General features: G+C 42.5%; 1 protein-coding gene across 3 annotated transcripts in view; it reads right to left on the bottom strand.

Moving 5' to 3' along the window:
* Positions 1-26,735, bottom strand: part of LOC141092474 (probable cation-transporting ATPase 13A4) — a 576,817-nt gene that overhangs the window by 329,701 nt on the left and 220,381 nt on the right. The window lies entirely within an intron of this gene.

The raw sequence follows: 26,735 nt of genomic DNA on the forward strand, positions 1-26,735 counted from the left end.
GAAAATTTTCACAAATGCAGAATTAACTTAAAACTTTATGACAACACCGTACTTAATAAAGTATCAAAAGTAAGTTCAAATCTTGTGCTAAATAGCTAAATAGATTTTTTTACAGGAAATTAAAATAACAGATGAAACATCAAATCATGAAAAGAAAGTACCTGACACACACAAAATGAAATGTACTATTTTAAATTAAAGTACAGTATATGATTTTTTTTGTTTTGCTTCAATTACCATGTTTTCTAAATTTAAATTATGAAGAAAAAAACAACTTTCAGTAAATGTTTGCGTTTTTTAGAGATGACCAGATCTTTTGAAATTTGAATTCACTATCTTCATAGTTTTCATAACAATCAACTTTGCCGTGAATCTGTTTGTCAATCATAATCCTACAAATCTTCTAATTGCCCTTTAAAGACATGCACACTTGATGATCTCCTAGAACTGTACTAAACCACTTTTAACCCCTTCGCACCCGAGCCTGTTTTTGCCTTCGTGACCGGGCCAATTTTTTCAATTCTGACCAGTGTCACTTTATGAGATCATAACTCTAGTACGCTTCAACGGATCCTGCTGATTCTGAAATTGTTTTTTTCGTGACATATTGTACTTCATGATAGTTGTAAAATTTCTTAGATATGAACTGCGCTTATTTGTTAAAAAAAAAAATCGACATTTGGCGAAAATTTTGAAAATTTTGCAATTTTCAAACTTTTAATTTTTATGCCCTTAAATCAGAGAGTGATATCGCACAAAATAGTTAATAAATAACATTTCCCACATGTCTACTTTACATCTGCACAATTTTGGAAACATAATTTTTTTTTTAGGAAATTATAATGGTTATAAGTTGACCAGCGATTTCTCATTTTTACAGCAAAATTTACAACACCATTTTTTTTAGGGACCACCTCACATTTGAAGTGAGTTTGGGGGGTCAATATGACAGAAAATACCCAAAAGTGACACCATTCTAAAAACTGCACCTCTCAATGTACTCAAAACCACATTTAAGAAATGTATTAATCCTTCAGGTGCTTCACATGAATGAATGGAATGTGGAAGGAAAAAATAAACATTTAACTTTTTTCACAAACATTTTACTTCAGAACCATTTTTTTTATTTTCACAAGTGTAAAAATAGAAAATGAACTACAAAATTTTTTGTGCAATTTCTCCTGAATACGCCGATACTCCGTATGTGGGGCTAAAACACTGTTTGAGCACACGGCAGAGCTCAGAAAGGAGGGAGTGCCGTTTGACTTTCTCTATGCAGAATTGGCTGGAATTGAGATTGGATGCCATGTCGCATTTGGAGAGCCCCTGATGTACCTAAACAGTGGAAACCCCCAAGTGACCCCACTTTGGAAACTAGACCCCTTAAAGAACTTATCTAGATGTGTCGTGAACACTTTGAACCCCCAAGTGCTTTACAGAAGTTTATAACCTAGAGCCATGAAAATAAAAAAATATTTTTTTTCCACAAAATGATCTTTTAGCCCCCAATTTTTTATTTTCACAAGGGTAACAGGAGAAATTGGACCCCAAACGTTGTTGTCCAATTTGTCCTGAGTAGGCTGATACCCCATATGTGGAAGAAAACTACTGTTTGGGCACACGGTGGGGCTCGGAAGGGAAGTAGTGACGTTCTGGAATGCAGACTTTGATGGAATGGTCTGCGGGTGTCATGTCGCGTTTGCAGAGCCCCTGATGTACCTAAACAGTGGAAACCCCCCACAAGTGACCCCATTTTGGAAACTAGACCCCCCCCAAGGAACTTATCTAGATGTGTGGTGAGCACTTTGAACCCCCAAGTGTTTCACTAAAGTTTATAATGTAGAGCCGTGAAAGATAAAAACAAATCTTTTTTTTCCACAAAATTGATCTTTTAGCCCCCAATTTTTATTTTCACAAGGGTAACAGGAGAAATTGGACCCTATGAGTTGTTGTCCAATTTGTCCTGAGTATGCTGGTACCCCATATGTGGGAGAAAACTACTGTTTGGGCGCACAGTGGGGCTTGGAAGGGAAGTAGTGATGTTCTGAAATGCAGACTTTGATGGAATGATCTGCGGGCGTCATGTTGCGTTTACAGAGCCCCTCATGTACCTAAACAGTGGAAACCCCCAATTCTAATTCCAACCCTAACCCCAACACACCCCTAACCCTAACCCTAATCCCAACCCTAACCATAACCCTAACCACAAACCTAACACCAACACACCCATAACCCTAATCCCAGCCCTAGCCCTAACCCTAACCCTAGCCCTAACCCTAGCCCTAGCCCTAACCCTATCCCTAACCCTAGCCCTAACCTGCGTACTTGCTTTTTTTCTTTACTTTTTTTTTCTTTTTGTGACAAGATCACTGCCCTGCGATCTGACTCATAGTAACGCCACTTCTCCTCTGATCTCACACTGACAGATGATCAGAGGAGAAGCAGCAATACTATGTGACAAGATCGCTGCCTGGCACATAGTAACACGACTTCTCCTTTGATCTCACACTGACAGATGATCAGAGGAGAAGCAGCGCTACTGTGTGACAAGATCGCTGCCTGGCACAGCTGTGCCAGGCAGCGATCAGCTGTGCCAGGCAGCGTTCTAGTCACACAGTAATGCTGCTTCACCTCTGATCATCTGTCAGTGTGAGATCAGAGGAGAAGTCGCGTTACAATGAGTGAGATCGCAGGGAAACAAGCAGCTTTCCCAGCGAGCGCTCTCATTGGCTGCTGTGATGCTGACGTCATCAGGACCTGAACCAATCAGGTCTCGATGACGTCGGGGGTCCCAACATGCATTGTGCATCGGGATCCCCATGTTATAAGTTATGTGGGGGTCCCGGGGGGCACAAAACCGCCGACAGTAGATAAACGTCGGTGCTGCACAAAGCCCAGCAAGCGCCAACGTTTATCTACTGTGGGCGGTCGGGAAGCGGTTAAGATCATTAATGAAAATGCAGTCTTAATGTTAATGTAAGATTGATTTCAACCTATCTTGCTAGGGGTAAATGAATGGTAACCGGTGATAACCAGACATTAGCAAATAATTTACTTGAATTATACCAAAATGCAAGCAAAATGTGCATATTATGTAATGCACTTAATGCCTACAATTTCAGAATTATAAAAGGCCATCAAAATGTAAAAAAAATAAATAAACCTTATACCCACCCCTCTGGCCCCTCTTTTTGACATATCCAGTCCTTGCCGCATCCTCAGATTACTTCTGTTCATGCTGAAATTCCTGTGCCTCTCACACTGGACCGTGACTTGTGGCTTACATAAGGAAAAGGGGGTGTGCTGAGATAGCTCATGATATCACTTGGGCCATGAACTTGCATGTGCAGAACCCTCAGGCTATGTGCACACGTTAGCGTTTAAAACCTGATACAAAGCCGGACTCCTTCCCAGAAAACGTGTTTTTTTTTTTCCGCCCGTTTTTTGTGCATTTCTTGTTAAAAAACGCGCGTTTTTGATGCGTTTTTTTCCGCGCGTCTTCTGGACTCATAAGAAATAGCTAAAAACGTGGACTTAAGCGGAAAATAAAGAACATGGTGCGTTTTTAGCCGCTAAGCATTTCCTATGCGGAAAAAAACGCATCAATTGGCGCAAAAAGGCCAAAATGCATTAAAATGAATGGGATGCTTATTTTTTTTTTATAAATTCTTTATTTAAGAATGCTGTTACAGAAATATTATCAAAGTACAAATCAACATTATCAGCATTCAATTTTCTTTAATAAGAGGATTCAAGGGGGAGGTTAGGAAGGGGAGTAGGGAGGGTAGAACATGGAGTCAGGAGAGGGAGGGAAAAGGGAAGGGGTAGGGATGGTAGTCCATTAGATGATAGCCTCTATCTTTTTAATCACAATTATTGAGAACATAGTGTATATAAACATATAAAGCATAAATAGTATACTTATAATGAGGTTCTTTTCGATAGAGTTTAATATTGTTTTGATATGTAAACCATTGGTGCCATCTTATCTGTAAGCTATCCTGTTTTTGGTGAGCCAAACAAATTTTTTCAAGAGAATATATACTTTTGGTTTCATTTACCCATTCTGATAAAGAAGGAGGGTCGGTGTCCTTCCAGTGTCTGGCGATGAGGATTTTAGCTGCATTCAGTAAATGAGAGCTTACCAGGTAATCGCCCATACAGCTGAGTCGAGGCCTTATATTCAGAAGAATTTGTTTGGGTGTCAGAGGGGGTAATGTTTGGAAGATTTTCTTTATGTGGCTATATGTCATTTCCCAGAAGGGCATGATTTTAATGCATTCATACCAAATATGAGTAGGCGTACCTGGCAGGAGGTTACATCTCCAACAAAGAGAAGAATAAGATTTATCAATTCTACAAAGAGTATCTGGGATTTTATACCAACGAGAGATAGTCTTATTATTTAACTCTCTGTATCTTGTTGAAGGAGATATGGAATGAATCTCTCTCCAGAGTCTAGTGATTTCCTCTGGTGATAGTGATATGTTTAATTCTTTTTCCCCATTTGCTGATGAAATTAGGAGGCTCTCCAGAATCACAGAGTATCTTATAAATTTTAGATATAATTTTTTTATTTGTTTTGGATTCAAGAACAGTCTCCTGAGTGTGTTTATCTGTGAGAGTATTGGAGATATTAGGTATCTGAGTTCTAACTGATTCTTTAATAATTCTAAGTTCTGTCTCTGACAATTTAGCACCTCCAAATATGTCCCCAAGCCCATCTGCAGAGACAACATCATTTTCATGAATAAAGTGTCCAATATGTATGTAAGAAAAAGTCCCTAGGTTGTTAACTTTCTTTTTTATGGCTCTATAGCTATTCGGGATCAAGTGTAATAGTGGGGTATAGCGAAAAAATATCAGGGACAAGGTCATATTTTTTATTAGTTCTGTTCCAGATAGATATTGATAATTTGGTTACAGGGTTTTCAATCTCACAGTATTTAAGTTTATTGTATGGTGTTGACCAAAGATAATGGTTAATATCTAGGAGATTAAGTTAAATGTCAGCCCATAGCTTTCTAGGGGGAGAAAATCTTATTTCTCTTATTCTGGCCAAGTGTGAGGCGAGTCTATACTTCTCAAAGTCAGGCAAACCCAGCCCTCCTTTGCATTTCCTTTTTATTAGTGTTGAATGTTTGATCCTACTGCTTTTGCTTTGCCAAATAAATTTGGAAATTAGGGCCTTAATTTTCTGAAAAAAGGATTGTGATATGTCAACAGGTAATACTTGAAGGAAATAAAGTATTTCGGGAAGAATAATCATTTTTATGATATTAATTCTGCTAAACCAGGAGATAGGTAACTCCTTCCATGAGGAAATATCCCATTCCACGTTACAGATTAAAGGTATAAAATTAAGCTTGTATAGAGAAGAGATAGAGTTATCTATCTTGGCTCCCAAGTATGTGATATATGAGCAGTTATTTCTAAATGGGGACTTTTTAATTAATTGAGTCCAATTTTCTTGGTCCACATTGATGTTTAGCATTTCTGACTTAGAAAAGTTAATCTTGAAGTTTGATACTAGGCCGAATTCACGTATTTCTTCAGTTAGTGTTTTAATAGATTGCCAGGGGTCTTTTAAGAAGAAGAGAACGTCGTCCGCGAATGCAGCTATTTTATGTTCTTTGTCGTCACAACTTACACCTTGGATTTTGGGGTTTTGTCTAATTTTTTGTAGAAAGGTTTCCATAACTTATACAAATAAAAGTGGAGAAAGAGGGCACCCCTGTCTGTCCCATTCCTTATTGTGAAGCTAGGAGAAAGGTCATTATTCATTTTTAATTGAGCTGTTGGATGGGAATATAAGGTAAGAATTTTCCCTATGAAGGACTCAGGAAAACCAAACTTCATCAATGTTTTTTCCATATATTTCCAATCAATTCGGTCAAAGGCCTTTTCAGCATCCGTTGATAAAAGAGTGGTTTGGATATTTTTATATTTTGTGTAATGGATTATATTCAGGGTTTTAATGATATTGTCTTTAGCCTCTCTGCCCCCCACAAAGCCCACTTGGTCGAGGTCGATCAAGTCCGATAAAAGGTTCTGTACTCTTTCAGCCAGAATCCTTGCATACAGCTTGATATCGTTGTTAATCAACGAAATCGGCCAGTAACTACCACAAAGGGTTGGATCTTTCCCCTCTTTTGGAATAAGAGCAATATGGGCAGAGAGTGCTTCGGTTTTAAATGTTTGTTCTATTTATATTATTAAAATATTTCAATAGGTATGGGGAAAGCTCTTCTCTAAAAATTTTATAATACTCAATACAGTATCCATCTGGGCCCGGGCTTTTCCCCTTGGGGCTTGTTTTAATGGCGGATTCAAGTTCATCCATTGTAATTGGGTTGTCTAGAGTTTGTATTTGCTGGAGTGTTAATTTAGGTAGATTTATTGTTTGTAGGTAGTTATTAATAAGTTTCGATTTCTTCTCTAGGACTGTAAAGTCTTTTGTTTTTAGATTATAAAGATCTGAATAAAATAAGCTAAAAATATCTGCTATTTCTTCTGTTTTGTAATGCATTTGGTCTTGCGAATCTTTGATTTTTTGTATATATGCTGAATTGATTTTGTTTTTAACCATATTCACCAAATTTTTACCACACTTATTCGCCTGGGTGTATATTTTAAATCTTCAATACTGCAAGTATTTTTCAGATTCTTGTCTCAGCAATTCTCTAAGCTCTGCTCTAAGTCTAAAAAGGTCTTTTTCTAAGGAGGCTTCTTGGGAGATTGTATGTTTTCCCTCTAAAGCCTTAATTTGGGATAGCAATGAGGTTGTGAGTTTCTCTTTTTCTTATTTTTTCCTGGATCCCAACTCCAGAAGGAGACTCCTGAGTACTGCTTTGTGTGCTTCCCAAACATTATAGTCAGAAATGTTGTTACTATTATTCTCCAGGAAAAATTGTTTAATATTTTTCCTTATGGATTCTTGGGACTCAATATCATATATTAAATTGTTATTAAGTTTCCAATTAACCCCTTCACCCCCAAGGGTGGTTTGCACGTTCATGACCGGGCCAATTTTTACAATTCTGACCACTGTACCTTTATGAGGTCATAACTCTCGAACGCTTCCATGGATCCCGGTGATTCTGACATTGTTTTCTCGTGACATATTGTACTTCATGTTAGTGGTAAAATTTCATTCAAATAACTTGCGTTTATTTGTGAGAAAAACGGAAATTTGGCAAAAATTTTGAAAATTTCGCAATTTTCCAACTTTGAATTTTTATGCCCTTAAATCACAGAGATAAGGCACACAAAAAACTTGATAACTAACATTTCCCACATGTTTACTTTACATCAGCACAATTTTGGAACCAAAATTTTTTTTTGTTAGGAAGTTATAAGGGTTAAAAGTTGACCAGCGATTTCTCATTTTTACAACACCATTTTATTTTTAGGACCACATCACATTTGAAGCCACTTTGAGGGGTCTATATGATAGAAAATACACAAAAGTGACACCATTCTAAAAACTGCACCCCTTAAGGTGCTCAAAACCACATTCAAGAAGTTTATTAACCCTTTAGGTGCGTCACAGGAATTTTTTTGAATATTTAAAAAAAAATGAACATCTAACTTTTTTTCATAAAAAAAATACTTCAGGTTCAATTTTTTTTATTTTACCAAGGGTAACAGGAGAAATTGAACTGCAAAAGTTATTGTGCAATTTGTCCTGAGTACGCAGATACCTGATATGTGGGGGGGAACGACTGTTTCGGCGCATGGCAGAGCTCAGAATGGAAGGAGCGCCGTTTGACTTTTTCAATGCAAAATTGGCTGGAATTCAGATTGGACGCCATGTCACGTTTGGAGAGTCCCTGATGTACCTAAACAGTGGAAACCCCCTACAAGTGACCCCATTTTGGAAACTAGACCCCCCAAGGAACTTATCTAGATATGTGGTGAGAACTTTGAACCCACAAGGGCTTTACAGAAGTTTATAACGTACAGCGGTACAATTAAAAAATCATATTTTTTCCACAAAAATGATCTTTTCACCCCAATTTTTATTTTCCCAAGGGTAACAGGACCCTAAAAGTTATTGTGCAATTTGTCCTGAGTACGCTGATACCCCACATGTGGGGGTAAACCACTATTTGGGCGCATGGCAGAGCTCGGAAGGGAAGCAGCGCCATTTGACGTTTTTGGCTGGAATTGAGATCGGACACCATGTCGCGTTTGGAAAACCCCTGATGTACCAAAACAGTGGAAACCCCCCACAAATGACACCATTTTGGAAACTAGACCCCCTAAGGAACTTATCTAGATGTGTGGTGAGAACTTTGAACCCCCATGGGCTTCACAGAAGTTTATAACATAAAGCCATACTATTAAAAAATCATATTTTTTAAACAAAAATGATCTTTTCACCCTCAATTCTTATTTTTCCAAGGGTAACAGGACCCTAAAAGTTATTGTGCAATTTGTCCTGAGTACGCTGATACCCCACATGTGGGGGTAAACCACTATTTGGGCGCATGGCAGAGCTCGGAAGGGAAGCAGCGCCATTTGACGTTTTTGGCTGGAATTGAGATCGGACACCATGTCGCGTTTGGAAAACTCCTGATGTACCAAAACAGTGGAACCCCCCACAAATGACACCATTTTGGAAACTAGACCCCCTAAGGAACTTATCTAGATGTGTGGTGAGCACTTTGACCCCCCCAGTGCTTCACAGAAGTTTACAACGCCCGGGCGTGAAAATAAAAAATTCGTATTTTTTCCACAAACATGATCTTTTAGTCACCATTTTTTTATTTTCCCAAGGGTACCAGGAGAAATTGGACCCCAAAAGTTGTTGTCCAATTTGTCCTGAGTATGCTGATACCCCATATGTGGGAGAAAACTACTGTATGGGCACACGTCGGGGCTCGGAAGGGAAGTAGTGACGTTTTGGAATGCAGACTTTGATGGAATGGTCTGCGGGTGTGATATTGCCTTTGGAGAGCCCCTAATGTACCTAAACAGTGGAAACCCCCCACAAATGACACCATTTTGTAAACTAGACCCCCCAAGGAACTTATCTAGATGTGTGGTGAGCACTTTGACCCCCCCAGTGCTTCACAGAAGTTTACAACGCCCGGGCGTGAAAATAAAAAATTCGTATTTTTTCCACAAACATGATCTTTTAGTCACCATTTTTTTATTTTCCCAAGGGTACCAGGAGAAATTGGACCCCAAAAGTTGTTTTCCAATTTGTCCTGAGTACGCTGCTACCCCATATGTGGGAGAAAACTACTGTATGGGCACACGTCAGGGCTCGGAAGGGAAGTAGTGACGTTTTGGAATGCAGACTTTGATGGAATGGTCTGCGGGTGTCATGTTGCCTTTGGAGAGCCCCTAATGTACCTAAACAGTGGAAACCCCCCACAAATGACACCATTTTGTAAACTAGACCCCCCAAGGAACTTATCTAGATGTGTGGTGAGCACTTTGACCCCCCCAGTGCTTCACAGAAGTTTACAACGCCCGGGCGTGAAAATAAAAAATTCGTATTTTTTCCACAAACATGATCTTTTAGTCACCATTTTTTTTATTTTCCCAAGGGTACCAGGAGAAATTGGACCCCAAAAGTTGTTGTCCAATTTGTCCTGAGTACGCTGACACCCCATATGTGGGAGAAAACTACTGTATGGACACACGTCGGGGCTCGGAAGGGAAGCAGTGACGTTTTGGAACGCAGACTTTGATGGAATGGTCTGCGGTTGTCATGTGCGTTTGGAGAGCCCCTGATGTACCTAAACTATTGAAACTCCCCACAAGTGACCCCATTTTGGACAGTAGACCCCCCACGGAACTTATCTAGATGTGTGGTGAGCACTTTGAACCCCCAAGTGCTTCACAGAAGTTTATAACACTCGGACGTGAAAATAAAAAAATCATTTTTTTTCCACAAAAATGATATTTTTGCCCCCAATTTTTTATTTTCCTAAGGGTAACAGGAGAAATTGGACCCCAAAAATTGTTTTGCAATTTGTCCTGAGTAGGCTGATACCCTACATGAGGGGGTAAAACACTGTTTGGGCGCATAGCAGAGCTTGGAAGGGAAGGAGCACCATTTGACTTTTTCAACTCAGAATTGGCTGGAATTGAGATCAGACGCCATGTTGCATTTGGAGAGCCCCTGATGTGCCCAAACAGTGGAAACCCCCAATTCTAACTCCAACCCGAACCCCAACACGCCCCTAACCCTAGCCCTAACCCTAGCCCTAACCCTAGCCCTAACCCTAGCCCTAACCCTAGCCCTAGCCCTAACCCTAACCCTAGCCCTAACCCTAACCCTAACCCTAACCTAACCCTACCCCAACACACCCCTAGCCCTAACCCTAGCCCTAACCCTAATGGAAAAATGGAAATAAATACATTTTTTTTATTTTATTATTTTTCCCTAACTAAAGGGGTGATAACGGGGGGTTTGATTTACTATTTATGGCGGTTTTTATGTTTGGCGGCTGTCGCACGCTAAAAGACGCTTTTTATTGTAAAAATAGTTTTTGCATCACCACATATTGAGAGCTATAATTTTTCCGTATTTTGACCCACCGAGTCATGTGAGGTCTTATTTTTTGCGGGACGAGTTGACGTTTTTATTGGTACCATTTTCGGGCACGTGAAATTTTTTGATCGCTTTTTATTCCGATTTTTGGGACGCAGAATGAACAAAAACCAGCGTTTCATGAATTTCTTTTGGGGGGGGTGCGTTTACACCGTTCCGCGTGCGGTAAAATTGATAAAGCGCTTTTATTCTTCGGGTCAGTACGGTTACAGCGATACCTCATTTAGGTCTTTTTTTATGTTTTTGTCGGTTTTATGCAATGAAAACTATTTTATATAAAAAATAATTATTTTTGCATCGCTTTATTCTGCGAGTTATAACTTTTTTATTTTTTTGCTGATGATGCTGTGTGGCGGCTTGTTTTTTGCGGGACAAGATGACGTTTTCAGCGGTACCATGGATATTTATATGCGTCTTTTTGATCTCGCGTTATTGCACTTTTTGTTTGGCGGTATGATAATAAATCATTATTTTTTGCTTCGTTTTTTATTTTTATTTTTTAAGGGGTTCGCTAAAGGGGTTAACTAATGGGACAGTTTTATAGGGCAGGTCGTTACGGACGCGGCGATACCTAATATGTGTACATTTATTGTTTTTTTTTTTTTATTATTTTAAAAAAATGAATTTATTGGGGAATATTTTTTTTTTTTTTTACTAATTTATTTGGCGATTTTTTTTAATTTATTTTTACACTTTTTTTTTAATTTTTTTTTACTTTATTACATAGTCCCAGGTGGGACATCACTGTCCTGTGACAGATCGCTGATCTGTCACATCACAGATCACTGTGACAGATCAGCAATCTGTCACAGGCAGTGCACAAGGCTTCCTCATGCCTGCGCTTTGCAGGCACTGAGGAAGCCAGCTTCCCCAGGCCCCCGAAGGCCCCCGTCGCCATCTTGGATTCGGGGGCCTGGGGGATAGGAGTCCCCCGCAGCAGCGCTGCACATTGCGCTGCCGTGGGGGGCTCAGGGAAGCACGGAGGGAGCCCCCTCCCTGCCGATGCTTCCCTTTAACTCCCGGTACACCGCGATCGCGTTTGATCGCGGTGTGCAAGGGGTTAATGTGTCGGGGGCGGTCCGTGACCGCCCCTGACACATTGTGCCGGGTGTCAGCTGTGATAATCAGCTGACACCCGGCCGCGATCAGCGGCGCTCACCACGTGGGCGCCGCTGATCGCGGTAGACGTACTATCCCGTCCCCGGTCATACGGGCCCGGGTACCGTGGACGGGATAGTACGTCTCATGTCAGGAAGGGGTTAAAGGCGCATTTTTTTGTGTTGCTTAGGGTGATGTTGACAAACAATGGAGCGTGATCCGAGTACAATATATTGTCATAAGATGTCTTTTTAACTGTATTTATTAGATGGTGTGGAATGAATAGATAATCGATTCTTGAATATTTCTTATGTACTGATGAAAAGAATGAATAAACCTTCGTTGAAGGATGCATTATTCTCCATGTGTCTATCAGAAGGAGATCCATCAGTGTTTTTTTCAGATATCTGGTTGTTTTATGTGGTATGGATGACTGCCCATTAGAGGTGTCAAGAGGGGGGTGTTGGGGAATATTAAAATCACCTCCTAGAATTGGTGTACCTTCAACGAATTGGTTCAGGAGCTTAAATATTTGTTTGAAAAAGGGGAGGTGGTTCGTATTCGGAGCATATATATTAATTAGCGTGTATTATTATAGATCAAGCATTTCAGGAAGAGGTATCTCCCGTCCCCATCAAGTAAAACATCTTTAAATACAAAGGGAAGATTCTTGTTAATAACAATGGAAACCCCTTTATTTTTCTTGTTTGGAGAGGTAGAGTTATACCATTTAGTGAATGTCTTATTCTTGGTTAAAGGGGTATACGTTTTCCTAAAATTGGTTTCCTGGAAGAAAATGATATCAGTTTGTCAGGAACACCGCACTGAACTTGCTCACTGAGCCAGTGCGCGTCTTCTGAGTAAAGCAAACTGTGCTCAAAGATACCTGTGGAGCGGGCAGCAGCCAAGTAGGTGCATATTTCAGAAACCGCAGGACCTGAAGCACATGACTGCTGGGGGCGTGGCCTAAACTTCAGAGAGCTAGGAGCTGCAAGAGAGCTCCTAGCAGGGTAACTGCGAGACAAAGTTACCAAAGGGCATAGACAGGGAGGATAGTCAGGACATAGCCAATGAGTCATACACAGAGATAGCTGCAAGGTACAAGAGGGGCGAGGCAGAGAGTAGTCAGATCACAGGCAATGAGTCATACACAGAGGGTAGCTGTTATGAATGAGTCACCAGAGAAGGAAAAAACAAAAAGGCAAGCTAAGTCCAGAAAACCGGAGAGGTTGGTAACTAGCAGATTGCAGACCCCTGATCCTATTCACAACAACTAACAGTAGCTGTGGAGCGTTCCTACGATGATCCTAGACACCTCGTCACAGCCGGAGAGCTAAATAAGCCTAAAGAAAGAAAGGGGACATCTAAACTGCCCCAGAGCAGACCCCAAAGCAATAGACAGCCCCTAACATGTATTGTCGGTGAACAAAGATGAAAACACAAACACAGACAGAAAGACAGGCAGAGCAAACGATGGGGCCCAACTAACTAGATAGGACAGGACAGAAAAGATGCTGGCTGCAATCCGCAAAAAACCCTACCAAAAATGTCCCAACACGTCTGATAGGAAAAAGGGCCCTGAAGTCACTAGACTTCAAAATCCCTATATCAGCACTCCGATATATTCTGAGGACAGAACAAAAGAGATTAAACCAATCAGGGACAAAAATGGAAATTCAGCACAGCCCCAGCCGGGGCTGGCTGAATACAAAACTAAGTAAATCAGACAAAATCCCATGGAACAATAGCAGAGCAAAACTTAGCTTTAGAAGACAGGAACTGAACTGGAGGCAAGACCTCAGAGCAGGAGAAAATCACCAGCAACCCTACAGGCGTCAGCTGCCTTATATCCACTCAGAGATTCCTGATGTCTAATCGCAATCCACCTGTTCAGGTGGCAGGTCTCTCCCATCCAAATCAGCTTCACCACCTCCTTTCACCAGCAGAGGGAGTTCATCGGACACCAAAGGTGAACCAGAAAATGAGCTCACAACAGTAGCGCAGTACAGAATCAACAGGCAAACTCACAACAGGGAACAGAACCGGATCAGAACAATATAAACAAGCTATAACAACGAACAGGCACACAGAGGTCACCACACTCGGCCAAAGGCAAAAGTATAATTGACAGGGATTCAAGCTTCCCAGGGGTTTAAGAAGCTCTCCCAGAACCAAAGAGAGGCCACAATCATTAACCCCAGGTGTGCAGGTCAAAACCTGCACTGAGCTCCAGACATTAACCCCTGACGTGCAGCTCAAAAACCTGCACTGGGATCATGACAGTACCCCCCTCTCAACGGGGGGCCTTTGGACCCCCAGGCTTCCCCGGGTACTTGGCATGGAAAGCCCAAACCAGGCAATCTGCATGTACAGAGCAAGCAGGGACCCAAGGGCGCTCCTCTGGTCCATATCCCTTCCAGTGGACCAGGTACTGCAAAGAGCGGCGCCCCAGCCGAGGGTCCACAATATGTCCGACCTCATACTCCAATTGACCCTCCACCAGCACTGGAGGAACAACAGGCTCGGAGTCATCTTTGCCAGACCCTAAGTAATTCAAGAGATTTATGGAACACATTGGATATTTTTAAGGAGGCGGGGAGACGCAACCTATATGCCACTGGGTTCACTATCTCCATAATCTCATACGGACCAATGAACTTTGGTCCCAACTTAGCTGATGGTACCTTTAAATTGATGTTACGTGTGGAAAGCCAAACCTTATCTCCCACCTGAAACATGTCTCCCGAGGCTCTCTTTTTGTCAGCAAAATATTTGTACCTCCCCTGGGCCCGAGAGATATTACGCTGGATTTCTGCCCAGAGGTTTAACCGTTGAATGGACCCCTCTACCCCTGGACAACCGGAATCCACCCGTGAAAACTCCCCAAAATGCGGATTAAACCCATAGTTAATCAGGAATGGGGACAAGTTGGTGAACTGACTCACCCGGTTGTTAAAAGCGAATTCTGCCAATGGTAGCGCATCACGCCAATCCTCCTGTCTGGCGGACGTCAGACACCTGAGAATTTGCTCCAGGGATTGATGGTGCGCTCTGTCTGATCACTACTCTCCGGGTGATATGCCGAGGAGAAGGAGAGTGAGATGCCCAATTTCATAAAGAACACCCTCCAAAATTTGGCTACAAACTGCACACCTCTGTAAGACACAACATTCAGGGGTACCCCATTCAATTGGACCACATGCTGCAAAAACAACCTTGACAATGTTTCTGCTGAGGGTAATGCTGCCAAGGAAATGAAATGGGCCTGCTTAGAAAACCTATCCACCACCACCCAGATCACGATATTGCCCCTGGAAGGTGGAAGGCCGGTAATAAAATCCATGGAAAGATGAGTCCATGGCCTATCAGGAATCGGTAAAGGTATGAGTTCCCCAGCCGGCCGGTTATGCGAGCTTTTAGAACGGGCAGACACACCACAAGCAGAAACAAGTTTCTTGACATCGGACCTTTGTGAAGGCCACCAAAAACCCCTGGCTACTGCCTCTCTAGTGGCCATGATACCTGGATGAGCACTCAGCCTAGACTCATGAAACTCCTGCAGAAGTCTAGGCCGCATAAATAAATAAATCTGGAACAAACAATTTATCCCCTGGCCTGGTTACCGGAGCTAGGCTCTGAGTCCTTAGAATTTCTTGCTCCAACTCAGATGAGACCCCCGCCACTACCACTCCTGGGGGAAGAATGGAGGATGGCTGCTTGGGGGGAGACACCGGGTCAAAACTTCTGGACAGGGCATCCGCTTTAACATTTTTGGACCCCGGTTGAAAAGTAATGGAGAATTTTTGGACCCCGGTCGAAAAGTAATGAAATCATGAAAAAAAGTGACCAACGGGCTTGTCTAGGAGTAAGCCTCTTAGCAGATTCAAGGTATGCCATATTTTTGTGATCCGTGACAACCGTGATAGGGTGAGCCGCCCCTTCCAAAAAGTGCCTCCATTCCTCAAACGCCAGCTTGACCTCAAGAAGTTCTCTATTGCCTACATCATAGTTTCTCTCGGTTGAAGAGAACTTCTTGGAGAAGAAGGCACAGGGTCTGAGATTGGTAAGGGTGGCCGGACCCTGGGACAGCACAGCCCCCACCCCCACTTCAGAAGCATCCACCTCCACAATGAATGGTTTGGACGGATCTGGTTGTACCAACACCGGGGTGGACATGAAACATTTCTTAATAGCTGAGAAGGACTCCTTAGCGAGTACAGACCAATTTTTTACATCAGCACCCTTCTGAGTAAGATCCGTGAGTGGTTTAACCACTTGTGAGAAACCTTTTATGAATCTCCAATAATAGCTCACAAATCCTAAGAATGGCTGGAGCCCTTTGAGATCTCGAGGCTGAACCCAGTAAGCGATCGCCAGCACCTTCTTAGGATCCATACGAAACCCCTCACAGGACACAATCAACCCCAAAAAAGACAGTTCCTGTACAAGAAACGAACATTTTTCCAATTTAGCGAACAATTGGTTCTCCCTGAGTCTCTGGAGAACTGTCTGTAGATGTTGCAAGTGAGATTGGCTGTCCGGGGAATACACCAAAATGTCATCCAAATAAATAACAACAAAATGGCCTATCAGGTCCGAAAACACAACATTGATGAAATTCTGGAAAATAGCGGGTGCATTAGTTAACCCAAACGGCATTACCAGGTTTTCAAAGAGTCCTTCTGATGTGAGGAACGCAGTTTTCCACTCGTCCTCTTCCCGATCTAGCTTGGAGAACCATTGGGCCCCAGCTATCTGGTTACATAAGTCTGGGATGGGGGAAGCGGGTAAGTGTTCCTAACCGTTATCTTGTTCAGTTCCCGAAAGTCGAGGCACAGCCGCAAGCCACCATCTTTCTTCTTCATAAAGAAGAATCCTGCTGCCACAGGTGACACAGAAGGCCTGATATGCCCTTTGCGGAGATTCTCAGCTATGTACTCCTTCATGGCTTGGCGCTCAGGCCCAGACAAATTGAACAATCGAGCCTTAGGTAACTTGGCTCCGGTTACTAAATCAATGGCACAATCGTAGGGTCTATGTGGTGACAGCGTCTTAGCCTCACTTTTAGAAAAAACGTCTCTGAAATCCTTCAGGTACTCCGGAATACCTTCCAGACCGACAGACGACACAGATATGGATTTAACAGCATTAACAAGAAGTCCCAGGTTACCACATTTATCCTTGCATCCCCATTGAGTGATCTCTCCTGTAACCCAATCAATGGTAGGATTATGGTGTTGAAGCCAAGGCAGCCCCAGTACCAGTCCTGCAGGCAAGTTATCTAGCACAAGACAACTTAGTTTTTCCACATGAACCCACTTTTAGAGAAAAAAGTTCAGACCTGCAACAGATACCGTCCTGGTTAAGAGGGGACGAGTCAATTGCCACAAGTTTAACAGGCTCCTGAAGCCTGATTGTCCCTATCTTATTAAGAGTCATAATTTTGGTATCAATCAGGTTCACAGCAGACCCACAGTCAACAAAAGCAGTAGTGAACTGGACCATTACCAAGTTCCAGTCCACCTGCAGCACCATTTTTGCACGTGAGGAAAATTGTACCTGAAGGTCTGGGTAGCCTCCTCGACTACTACCCAGACCTAGTCATTTCCCGGCATCTTGGAGGATGACGGACAAGAGTGGCAGTCCTTCTTCCAGTGTCCAGATTCCCCACATTAGAAGCACTGCTTCTCCTGGCGGCGTCTTCTTTCCTTTTCCTCACAGGTGACAGCGCTCACCTCCATAGCCACAGGAAGAGTCCGGGTCTCATCTCCACTGAAGAATAATGGTGTTTCCAGTCCGCTTGGGTCATGGCATCCTGCAGGTAGTCAGGTGGAGGATGGAGTGCCAAGGCATCCTTAAGACATTCACACAGGCCTCTACGGAACAGCCCCTGAAGGGCGGCATCACTCCAAGAAATCTCGGCTGCCCAACGTCTGAATTCAGTACAGAACCACTCGGCCGAGTGCTCCCCCTGACAGACACTCATCACCTTGTCCTCAGCCAAACGCACTCTATTAGGCTCATAAATAAGCCCTAAGGCTTCAAAAAAACGCATCCACAGACATTCTCTCAGGGGCAGAAGAGGAAAGCGAAAATGCCCAGGCTTGTGGAGACCCCCTAAGCACGGACATAACCACCCCCACCCTCTGTTTCTCATCCCCAGAGGAGCAGGGTCTCAAAGAGAAAAAGAGCTTACAGCCTTCCTTAAATGTTCTGAATTCATCTTTGTTACCGGAAAACGTATCTGGCAATTTAACCGGGGATTCGGGTGGGACTAAAATGACATCTATATTCCCCACCTGCTGAAAGCCTGCGGAAAGCACCCCCCTGAACTGTGTCCTCAACCCGCCGTTGGTACTGGGCCAGAGCTTGGTGTTCCAAACTAAGCTTCTGCAGCATTTCATCTGCTCAGATAAAACATGCATTGGGTCCATGCTGCAGAAGTGAGGAGAGAAAAAAAAAATTCAAGGTCAATTATAATGTCAGGAGCACTGCACTGAACTTGCTCACTGAGCCAGTGCGCACCTCCTGAGTAAAGCGAACTGTGCTCAAAGAAACCTGTGGAGCGGGCAGCAGCCGAGTAGGTGCATACTTCAGAAACCGCAGGACCTGAAGCACGTGACTGCTGGGGGCGTGGCCTAAACTCCAGAGAGCTAGGAGCTGCAAGAGAACTCCTAGCAGGGTAACTGAGAGACAAAGTTACCAAAGGGCATAGACAGGGAGGATAGTCAGGACGCAGCCAATGAGTCATACACAGAGATAGCTGCAAGGTACAAGAGGGGCGAGGCAGAGAGTAGTCAGATCACAGGCAATGAGTCATACACAGAGGGTAGCGCAGCACAGGATCAACAGGCAAACTCACAACGGGAAACAGAACCGGATCAGAACAATATAAACAAGCTATAACAATGAACAGGCACAGGCACACAGAGGTCAGCACACTCGGCCAAAGGCAAAAGTATAATTGACAGGGATTCAGGCTTCCCAGGGGTTTAAAAAGCTCTCCCAGAACCAGAGAGGTCACAATCATTAACCCCAGGTGTGCAGGTCAAAACCTGCACTGAGCTCCAGACATTAACCCCTCATGTGCAGCTCAAAAACCTGCACTGGGATCATGACACAGTTTTGTTATTCTCAAGGGCCCTCAATATCTATGATCTTTTCTGTGGAATATTTATGCCTTTAACATTGAAGGTTGCTATGTTTAGATTGGCCATATGTATAGTTTATACTTGAAAACTTCGTTTAGGAGGCTACCAACAGGACTTAGGGGAAAAACTAACAACTGGGGGTAGCAGTGCTTAGCCTGCTCAAGAAAAACATGTTAACCCAAAAAAAAGGAAAAAAAGGGGGGGATCAGGACGGATCGCTGACCTGATTTAAATTCACAGTTTGCTACTGGTTGGAGAAGTATCAGATGATAACCAACCAGAAAACATAGCAAATAAAGATCGCCAGATCTATGGGGGCGTGGACCTGCCGATCAGAAGTCTGTTGGGAGAGACCGCTTGGAGAGAAAGAGAAAAAGAGGGAGGAAGAAAGAGAGGAAGATGAAAAACAAAGGAGAAATATAGTAGAGAAAAAATAGATGGAGAATGTGATTGCCAATCCCGGCTGAGTCTTAATTCCATGAAAAATAAAACCGAGATATATTAATTATTAAACGTGTTCCATTAACTAGCTTATGTTAACAAACATAACAGGTTATTGAAAGATGAAAGAAGGTCAAACATAGAGACACATCATTCAAAACTGGAGAAAAGTTTGTGACTCTAGGAACTAAACCATTTCTTCTGGGTATGGAGAGTTTCGACCTTCACCCTCCTTGTTGTTTCCATAAGGCATTTTGTTGACGTCCGCATTCAGCCTTCTGATTTTCTTGGGCTTGTTTTGTGTGGCATTAGACCATTTTTCATGTAGTGGTAATGATGGAAATTTGAGAAATTCTTCTGCTGTTGTCCAATCTGGTAACTGGAGCTGAGAGAGATCCAATTTGTTCAGGACATAAGGTAGATCCTCAGGTGTTCTTATGGTCAAGGTTTTGCTATCCAGAGAGATAGCGAGCCCAAATGGAAACATCCATCTATAGACTATATTTCTGTCTCTGAGGGTCCTGGTTAAGGGTTGAAGTTGTCTTCTGAGGTCTAAAGTGAGTTTTGAAAGATCTTGAAAAACTTGGATCTCATTATCCTCGTATTCGATTTTAACTGCTTGCCTTGATTTGTGATAGATTTCTTCTTTTATTTTAAAGCTTTGCATACAGCAGAGTACATCCCTGGGTTTATCTGGGCTTATAATTTGGGTCTATACACTCTATGTGCCCTTTCAATGCATATAGTATTGGAGTCATCGTTGCCCAATAGATCATTGAATATGTTAATGAGGGTTGGAGTAATGTCCTTATCCAAAAAATTTTCTTGAAGCCCTCTGATTCTCAAGTTGTTCCTTCTTGACCTGTTCTCTAGGTCATCTGTATGAATATTTTGTAGGAAGTTCTCTTTTTGGTTATCAAATAGAATTTCGGCTACCCGTTCAGAGTGTGTGGTTAGCTGGTCACAAGTATCTTCTAGAGTCTGCACTCTTGTGTATACCTGTCTGACATCCTTTTTAAGATCCGCTATTTCATCTTTAATGGTTTGGGTAAAATCTTTGAAGAGGTTTCTTATGCATTCTGTTGTAGGAAGGGTTTTAATGTAGTCTTTGAGGTTTGTATCTTCGAATGTAGTGTCCTCTTCCTCATCACTATCAGACCATTGCGTAAGAGAAGAAGAGCTTTGTTTATGCGCAGAGTTTGATGTACTGAAATGGTTATCCAGAGGGAATTGCTTTCTAGATTTCTTCTTCTCTTGACCCTTTTTAGGGGTTTTAGTGATTTTGGTAGCCTCTTCAGTTTGTGTTTTGGTAGATTTACCCATTTTTGAATCCAGTTTAGATGTAACTCAGTCAGGAAATATGGCAAAAGCAGATCATTTTAGAGGGTGTTCATAGATTAATAGGCAATTGGTCTCAAGGAGGTAATTTACATTGAATGTGGATTCCCCATGTTATGCCTTAAGAGGACATTAGATGGCAGCAAAGTCTCTCACTCCACTCCTTTCCAGACCATTTCCATATATAAGACCTTTGCTGGTATAAAGATTCTGAGGCTGCTGTTCAGGTAGATGCTTTAAAGATATCTTATTAAACACAATGCTTGCTAGGTTGTGTGTTTAGAACGCGAACCGCTTATCTGTTCAATCCACTATTATCAGGCGTCACACATACAGGGGAGCCCAGTGAAGTGGCAGGTTTATAAAACTGCGGTTTTTCCAGTAACTTTGCTAGGACCTCTTTAGTTGTCTTCTATTGTCGTATGAGGCAGGCAGGGGATGGGGCCAACCCAATGTTGCTAATAGCATTTTCTATGTGGCACAGGGGAACATGCCCCTACATCGACCGTGTCAGTAGCCTGGACCCGGCCGGCGCAGGAGCACCACCCCCCAGGGACAGAGGGCAGTGCGTGGGCACCAGGTAGTGGATGCCTGGTGGTGATATACCTCAGAAGGGATTGCCCACCTCCCGTCCCTCTCTGAAAGTCAGCAGCAGATGATCGGATAGGGTTAAACAGGGCTCGTTGACCTCTGCTGCGGTCACGGTTGTCGCCAGGTGTCCAGCGTACTTGAAATATCAGCATGCTCGGTTCCTTTCTGCTGCTCCACACAGCAGCCTCCTTGTCTCCGAGGCCCCCCACCAGAGTCCCGGCGCTGCAGCGCAGCCGAGTCCTCCTTTCCACGGGGGCACCCCAATCAAACAGTGGATCATGCCCGAGGTGAAAGCGCACAGCGCTCCAGGCGAGAATCCAGAGCTCCGATGCCCGAAGAGCCCGCCTCGTCCTCTTCGCTGTCGGTAGCTAGAGTCCCCGTCTGGGGAACGCACACGGCAGGCCGCCAAGCGAGTCAGCGGAAGCGGCGTCTAAGAGCTCGGCCGCGTTACCTCCTAGTCAGTCTCCACAGCCACCGGGTCCGCAGGAGTCACAACCGCAATCTTCTTCAGCCTCCTCAGTAAAGGGGGAGCCGGAGCCGACCGAGTCCTCCTAGCGTTAATCAGGGGGGGCCCGGGGCAGATTCCGGCTGCAGACTGTAGGCCTCAGATCCCCAACCGCCTTCAAGCGTCCAAGACAGCGGCAATTTTCCAAATTTTGTGCCCCAGACTGATCTTTGGGTTCGACAGGGGTAAGCTCTCAGGCATCCAAGGTAGGATTGATCAAAATCGTGGTGATAATTGTTAGATTTTGGCTGTTGTCTCAGGAGCTCTCTGAAAGCGCGTCTCACCTGCTCTGAGGCCGAAGCCACGCCCCCGGGATGCTTATTTTAAGTTTTTCTGAAGCATCTGATCCGGCACAAATGCTTCAGAAACGCTTAAAAAAATGCAACATGGGCACACAGCCTTAAAGCACCATCACAGTCAAGATTTCCAGCCTAGTGTGAGAAACCTGGGGATTTCAGTGCAAGCAGTAGCAATATAACCAAGCGGCAAAGACCAACTGGGTGATAATGAGAAGCAGTAGGGCTAAAGAGGTGAGCATGAGATGAGTATAAGAATTTTTTTTTTCCATTTTTACACATTATGCTTATTGTACTCTGGGGTCTCTCCAGATTAGAGATGAGTGAATATTTCAATGTTCGTTTTGGATTACGATTGCCAATTTTGCAATATTCGACCATTTATTCATCAAATATTCTCCCAACATAACTGAATGTCATTGGAGTCAATGGGAGGCAAAAACAAACGCATACACAACATCTTAAAATGGGCCCAAAAGCTGCCAAAACACATCAAATTAGGGGCAGACACCAAGAGAGTGGCCTTAAAAGACCCACAGTACAAATTTTAAAATGGCAGCAATCTGTCATGCATGAGGTAGCAGGGTCTAGGCCAGCATTTACAGATTTTAATTGAACTTGAAATTAAGACGAGGTGAGGGAGGGATCGGTGTAGACCTACTGTGCTGGGCGCCCTGATGCTAAATGCAACAGCTCAACCTGCTTTTATGCTAAGCCACACACAGGTCTCACAAATAACTGTTTCATAGACTACTATTGTCAGAAAAACGTAAGGATAGTAACACAGGTAGTTGACTCAAAAGTGGTGGAGGCCTTCTGGTCTCAGAGGTCTACTGCTACAGGAAACACACATGAAGGAGACCAAACCAGGAGTCTACATAATTTTAAAAATTAGTAGCAGACACCACCTGAGTGGCATCAATTACAAAAGAGTAGAAATAGTATAATGGAGAGTGACATCTCTTCCACTACAGCCAACCCAGCAGATGGAGGCCCAACCAGGAGTGTTCAAATTTCCAAAAATTAGTGGCAGACACCACCAATGTGGCATCTATTTCAAAATTTCAACACAGTAGAAATAGTGTAAAAGGGACCAACACGTCTTCCACTACAGCCAACTTAGTAGATGGAGACTCAATCAGGAGTCATCAAATTTAAAATAATCAAGGGCAGACACCACCAAAGTGGCATCAATTTTACCAGAGTAGAAATAGTATAATAGGGACCAACACTTCTTCCACTACAGCCAACCCAGCAAATGGAGACCCAATCAGGAGTCTCCACATTTCCAAAAATTAGGGCTTGACACCAGCAAAGTGCCATCAGTTTCACCAGAGTAGCAATAGTATAATAGGGAACAACACATTTTCCACTACAGCCAACCCAGCAGATGGAGAAACCCAATCTGGAGTCTCCACGTTTTCAAAAATTAGTGGCAGACACCAACAAAGTAGCATCAATTTTACGAGAGTAGAAATAGTATAATAGGGACCGACATCTCTTATACTACAGACTGCAATTACGCGAGATTAATGCAGCAGACTAAAAACATCATGTAGTCTGTAAAGTCTGTGATTGGGGTGCAAAAGTCCTTGGAGATTCATGCCTTGTTCATCTTAATGAAAGATAGGCAGTCTAAGCTTTTTGGGGACAGCCGGCTGCGCTTATCCATCAGGACAACACCAGCAGCGCTGAAGACACATTCTGAGAGAATGCTGGCTGTCGAGCATGATAAAACCTCCATGGCGTGACAGGTAGTGATGTGCAAATTTGTTCGAAAAATGATCCCAAAAAATAAAATTAGCACGAATATGTCATATTCGGCTTCGTGATCGGAAACACGAGCAAAATTTTATAAAATCGGAAAAAATTGGTAACACTTGGTAAAAAGTACTGGAAATTATTTGAGTTGCCACCAAAGTATTTTCAGCACTTGGCTACGATAATGGTGGTGTTTGAGAGAGGCTGATTCTGACAGTGCTAGCAGCTAGATTTTAGGTAGTTAGCTAGGCGCTTGTTCATTAATCAGATAGTTTAGCTTGGTAGTGTCCTGTGTGGCTGTGAAATTGACTTTCCGGCAATTTTTTTTTTGCCATTACTGAGGTCCACAGACAAAGCCAGCTGGGCACATGCCCTACAAGTGTGTTTTGTACTGCTTCTATTCTATTGTGCTCAATGCAGGAGTAGACAATTCTAAATCTTATTTTTTCACTTGCTAAATTTGATACAGCAAGGCATATGCCACCTTATCATTTAGTGGTGTGGTGACATTGTTCTGTGATTTGAGCTGCTGTGCAGGAAAAAAAAAATTGGCAGTTGCTACCTTGATTCAACATGGCATATCTCACCTTACAATTTAGTGGCAGTGAAATTCCACAAACTGCAGACTTCACGCACATAAAAAAAATATCTGTTGCTAAACGTGATACATCCCGCCATATCCCACTTTGTAGTTTTCTGGCAGTGAAATTAAGCTGTCTTAAGACCTCACGCATATTAAAAAAATAAAAAATTCTGTCGCTAAATGTCATACAGCCCATTATATCCACATTGTAATTTTGTATTAGTAAAATTTGTGTGTGTAGACCTGTAGCAAATAATAAAAAAAATTCGGGGTGTGTTAGAAACTTGATACAGCAGGCTAAATCCAATTTTGAAATTGTTTGGAACATATCTTCACAGTTATACAAGAATCACGCACCCTAAAAAAAGATTTGTTCAGTTACTAACGTTGTACAGTAGTGGAGATCTAATTTTGAAATTATTTGTGGCATCTACTGTATGTTATACAGGCCTCATCCATAGGCCCCAAAAATTTCTTTGGTTACTAACATCATACAGTAGGGGAAATCTCACTTTGAAATTGTTTGTAGCATCTAGTCTATTTTATGCAGTCCTCATCCAACAAAACATTTCTTCTTCAGTAGGTGAGATCTCACTTTGAAATTGTTTGAAATTTCTGATCTATGTTATACTGGCCTCATTAACAGGCAAAAGAAAGTCTTCTGTTACTAGCGTCATACATTAGGGGATTACTAGGATCATACAGTAGGGGACAACGCACTTTCAAATAGTTTGTAGCATCTGGTCAATGTTCTACAGTCCTCATCCACAGGCACAAAAAAATGTATTTTGACTACTAACATCATACAGTACAGGAAGATCTCACTTTGAAATTGTTTGTTACATCTAGTCTATTTTATACAGTCCTCATCAAGCAAAAATAAACTTTTCTTCTGTTACTAACTTTCTACAGTAGGGGAGATCTCACTCTGAAATTGTTTGTAGTATCTAGTCTATGTTATACAGGCCTCATGCACAGACCAAAAACGATTTCTTCTGTTACTAATGTCATACAGTAAGGGACATCTCAATTTAAAATTGTTTGTAGCATCTAGTCAATGTTATACAGGCCTCATCCGCAGGCCTCAAAATATTTCTTTGATTACTAATGTCATACAGTAGGGGACATCTCACTTTGAAATTGTTTGTAGCATCTAGTCTATGTTATACGAACCTCATCCACAAGCTAAAAAAATTCTTATGTTGCTAACATCGTGAAGTAGGGGAAATCTCAATTTTAAATTGTTTGTTGCATCTACTCTATTTTATACAGTTCTCATCCAACAACAAATATTTCTTCTGTTACTAATGTTCTACAGTAGGGAAATCTCACATTGAAATTGTTTGTAATATCTAGTCTATGTTACACAGGCATTGGTCACAGGCCCCAAAAAATGTCAGTTTCTAATGTCATACAATAGGGGAGATCTAATTTTAAAATTGTTTGTGGCATATCTTATTTGTCATACAGGCTTCATCCACACTCAAACAATTCTTTCTTCTGTGATTTATGCAATTCAGCATGCCATATTTCACCTTGTCCTTTACTGCTCCTGAAACTCAGCTGTTTACAAAGATGGTGCAGAGTTAAAAATCTAATTTTTTTGTTCCTAATAGGATTAATTTGTTGAATATTCACCGAACATAAGCGAACGCTATTCATCTAAGTGGGAGGCAAAAACAAGTGCATGCACAACACCATATAAAGGCCCCAAATGCTGCCAAAACACATCAAATGAGGAACAGCCACCAGGAAAGTGGCCTCAATTCACCTACAGTACTAATTATAGCATGGCACTGCAATAATCTGCCAGACATGAGGTATCGGAGTCTGGGACAGCATTTATAGCTTTCAATTGAGCGTCACAGTAAGCTGAGGTTAGTGAGTGATCGGTGTAGGCCTCCTTTGCTGGGAACCCTGATATCACATGCAACAGCTCATCCTGCTTTCATACTCAGCCACACTCAGGTGGCACAAATATCATATAATTTTTGTAGACTACTATTGTCATAAAAATCTAGGGATAATAGAACATGTAATTGACCGCAAGGAAGTGGAGGCCTGATGGTCTTGGAGGCCTAGTGCTACAGACAGCACGCATGAAGGAGACAAAAACCAGGAGTCTACATATTTACAAAAATTATTGGCAGACACCAACAAAGTGGCATCAATTGCAATTGAGTAGAACTAGTATAGCAGGGACATACACCACTTCCACTACAGAGAACCCAGCAGATGGAGACTGTAATGGGCAAGGTGGTAGAATCACTGTTCCTTATCCCTCTGAAAGCCTGGAAAGGGCATAACTAGGTGGCCTACCAAATCCCTACTTGAACAAGTGGCAGCAGACAAAATCTGTGAACCCAAGGACAGATGCCAGGTCCAGGAGAAGGAGGAGGAC

Source organism: Dendrobates tinctorius, unplaced genomic scaffold (genome assembly GCF_039654945.1).
Source record: "Dendrobates tinctorius isolate UK_male_01 unplaced genomic scaffold, ASM3965494v1 ptg000060l, whole genome shotgun sequence".
Taxonomy (NCBI): Eukaryota; Metazoa; Chordata; class Amphibia; order Anura; family Dendrobatidae; genus Dendrobates; species Dendrobates tinctorius.